Here is a 4,448-nt window from a genome sequence, read left to right on the forward strand (position 1 = left end):
AATCAGGATTTTTAAAAGATTCCCAGGTTGATTCTAATGTGCAGCCAAGGTTGAGAACCACTGTGGTAGATCAACAAGATCCTGAAACTGGGCCTCCATCCTATACCCACTCAGCCTTAGGACTATTAAAAACAGTGTGTGGATCTCTGTATTCTGAGAATTTTCACACACACACAAAAGCAGTAAAAACAAAATGACCTTCTATTTCATTATATTTATCAATTATTAAAAGTTTGCTACTCTTGTTTCATCTAATTCTTCTTTTTTATCTTGGAGTATTTAAACCAGATCCCAGCCATACTTTTTACCCATACCTCAGTGAAATCCTAGATTTCTAATGTTAAATAAAAATTTGAGACAAAAATTTTATTTCTGTTTTGCACCTGAAATTAACACCCTAGTTTTGCTCCATGTTGATACGTTTATTTTTTCTAGGTTCATTTTTGTCTTTCTTTAATTGACACCAGAACTCCATTTTGCTTGTCATAGCCAGCAGTTATTATATTGGTTCTGTATAAACTCAGAATACAGCTATAGGACATGTATGTGTGTTTATAAGCTTTGTAAAAACTTTGCTTTCATTGGCTGTTTCTATTTCTTGGTATTCAGATCGTTAATGCAAGGTTTTTACTTTGGGCATACATCATCACTTTCTAAGACAAGCCCTATGGGTTTGCACATAGGAAGGCAGTTGATATTTGGGGCATAGTTTTGTAAATAGGACCTGAGTCATTGGGGGTAGAGCTGGCAAGATGAGTTGGATTTTATCAGTCCCATGTGTGTTTCTGCTCTGAAACGATGACTAGTTTTATGCACGTTACTAAAAGAAAAGGGGACCTTTTGACAGTTTCCTATGCTCCAACCCAACATGTATGATTGACTCAGCGACTGGTATCTTTTTAGCAGAGCTGCCCCCTCCATACACCGCCTTCACCAGCCTGGACACCAGGGGCATCCCAGTGATAAACTGTCACATGTGCCAGTTGCTGATCAGCCTGGACGGCAAGCTCCACCAGCACATGGTGAAGTGCACGGTCTGCAATGAGGCTACAGTAAATAGAGTTTCTGCCAGTAAAAGCATCGATTGTTACCTGACATCTTTTCCCTCGAGGAAGTGCTTCCACAGAGTGACTTAAGCGTAGGTGCAGGCTGGACACAGAGATGGCACATCTCCGCACTCTTGCTGTCTTCTCTCAGCTGTCTGTTCCTCTGGAGCATACAAGGATCCTCCTGGTGTTTGCAGCTCACTTCATTGGGAAAATGTCGGGGCGAATTTAAATACAATGCCATTTGGCTCTTTACTTTCTAAAACGAGACTGACCATAGACAGATATTTGTAATTATCTTCAATGTCTATCACATCACAGGGAAATCCATTTTCATTTTCACTAAAATGTGGGCTTTGTACTTATGTGGAAAATTACTTAAACATATTTTATGTTTGTAGGATGTCAGCATGACTTTTCTTTTCTTTCTTTTTTTAAAAAATATTTTATTGATTTTTTACAGAGAGGAAGGGGGAGAGATAGAGAGCTAGAAACATCGATGAGAGAGAAACATCAATCAGCTGTCTCCTGCGCATCCCCCTCTGGGGATGTGCCCACAACCCAGGTACATGCCCTTGGCCGGAATCGAACCTGGGACCTCTCAGTCTGCAGGCCGACGCTCTATCCACTGAGCCAAACCGGCTTCGGCAACATGACTTTTCTTATTAGGAATTTGTTATTGACATTTGTGCCAAATCTACACTAATAAAAGACAAAGATGCTAATTGACTGTACCTTTGCTACACCCACCAGCCAATCTGAAAGTATGCAAATTAACTCAACAAAGATGGCTGTTAAATTTGCATACTGCAGGTGGGGCGGGCAGCGCCAGACGCCACCTGTGGGATCTGGGCCACAGATATGGGAACCGGGGAGGTGGGGCGGGCAGTGCCAGATACCACCTGGGGGGGTGGAGCTGGTGATCACCCCATCCAGAGGTCTGAAGCCTGGGCAGGGACTGTTGTGGTGACAACACAAGTCTTTCCTTTGCTCACCAAGCCTGGCCTCTTAGTCTAAAAAGAACAAAAACTCTTCCTAATTGTTTAGCCTAAGTGGCTCCTTTCATAGTCTGCAGCTCTAAGAGAGGAGCCCTACGCTGCGGGGCCCTGGGATCTACCTGAGCCTGGTTCTCACAGTCACAAGTGATGTTCTTTTGAACACAGAACAGATTCCTTTCTAGAAATAAACTCTCTCATAGTACAATGTTTTAAGTTCCACAGGACATGTTTGCTAATAGTCCTAATATCTTTTTTTTTAATATATTTTATTGATTTTTTACAGAGAGGAAGGGAGAGAGATAGAGTCAGAAACATCGATCAGCTGCCTCCTGCACACCCCCCACTGGGGAAGTGCCTGCAACCCAGGTACATGCCCCCGACCGGAATCGAACCTGGGACCCTTCAGTCCGCAGGCCGACGCTCTATCCACTGAGCCAAACCGGTTTCGGCAGTCCTAATATCTTTAGTTCCTCTATAAGATGAAGCAAAGCATGAATAAATCGATGTTCAGTAACCCCCCTCCTCACCCAAACTCTCACTATATCACAGCACACACTACACTAACACACACACCATTTCCCACACCAGCCACCCCCTGCTGGCCCTCTGTAGGCAGACACTCTTCCTGCCTCATCTTTCCTCAGGTTTGTGGAGACTCCCCCGGGCCTATGGAGATGCCTCGATGTGTCTGCTGAGGCTCAGCAACATGGCGCCACCTGAGGCAGGAGAAGCGTCTGGGGCTCGCTTCCTGGCCGGGCCGAGCTGTGGGGCCGTCACTGGACGCCAGCACCACAGGCTCCACGGGGGTCAGAGAGGAGACGCGGGCACCCCCTGCGAAGAACATGACCCCAGGAGCCTGAATCTGTGTGAGCCTCTGCAGGAGTGTGAGGACCTACACACGGTTCCCCTTCATCTTCACTGATGCTGGGGCGGCGGCAGGAGGCGACCACAATGTGACAGAGAAACAGGGATTTGTCGCCGCCCCGGCTCAGGAGCATGTTGTGCATCCCTGACGATGCTCCAGCAGCTGAGCCACGTGCCAGCCTCTACCACGCTTTACAGCTGAGACACACCACCGGCTTCTGAGAAAACATCCATGAAAGCCGGGGACAGGGAAACAGGCTCCGCACAGAAGCAGCCACAGGAGAGCCTCAGAGGGCAGCCATGGCTCCTGAGAAATAAAAAGTCACAGCGAAAGAGCTAAGGTGCCCGGAGCTGCCTCAGTGTGGCCCAGCCACTCATCCCAGCCCCTACACCACCCCGTACCTCACACCCCACACCCCACACCTGTCACCTCAGACCTCACACCTCTCATGTCTCACCTCACGCCTCACACCTCACCTCAAGCCCCACACCTCTCATCCCATGCCTCATGCCTCTCACCAAACTCATGCCCCACGCCCAACAAATCACCCCACACCCCACACCTCACCTCCTCACACCTCTTCTCTAGCCTCACCTCTCGTATCACAAACATCTCGCCTCACCTCACCTCATGCCTCTTCAATCACCTCACACCTCATGCCACGTCCCATCCCTCCTGTTGCACCTCACCTCACACCTCTCGCCTCAGCTCACGCCTGACACTGCATGCCTCATGCTGCCTGGCACGCCTCACGCCTGATGCCTCAAATCACAAATCATGCCTCACCCATGGCTGATGCCCCATACCTCTTGCCTCTCACCTCACTCCTCACCTAACCTCATACTTCTCGCCTCACCCCATGCCTCTCACCTCACCTCACAACTCTTGCCTCACCTCTCACCTCACTTCTTGCCTCACACCTCACTTCACACCTCACCTCATGCCTCAGCCTCTCACCTCACCTCATTTCTCATGTCTCGCCTATGTCAGGCCCCACGCCCAATGCATCATGCCTCACCTCATGCCTCTTGAATCACCTCACACCTCACCTCACAACTCCTGCCTCACCTCATGCCCCATGCCTCTTACTTCATCTCACACCTCTCGTCATTTTTCAAGCCCCATGCCTCACTTCACACCTCCCGCCTCACCTCTTGCCTCATCTCATTCTGCACACGTCTCATCTCACCTCATCTCATGTCCTACACCTCTCACCTCTGGCCTCAATTCCTGCTCTGCTGGCACATTGTGACGGATCATGACGGGTCTTTGGCACAGCAAGGCCATGCTCCTGAATCCCAGCCCTCACTCCAGCCTGGCCCTGCCCTTCCACTCAGGAGAAAGCTTTGAAGCCTTTAAAAATTTTTTTTGGTTAATCCTCACCCAAGAATATTTTTTCCATGGCTATTTTTAAAAATCTTTATTGTTCAGATTAGTACAGATGTTCCTCTCCCCCCATCCCCCATAGCTCCCCTCCACCCAGTTCCCACCCCACTCCAGGCCTTCCTCTCCCCCAGCTGACCTCGTCCATAGGTGTAA

The sequence above is a fragment of the Myotis davidii genome, unplaced genomic scaffold (assembly GCF_000327345.1).
Source record: "Myotis davidii unplaced genomic scaffold, ASM32734v1 scaffold355, whole genome shotgun sequence".
Taxonomy (NCBI): Eukaryota; Metazoa; Chordata; class Mammalia; order Chiroptera; family Vespertilionidae; genus Myotis; species Myotis davidii.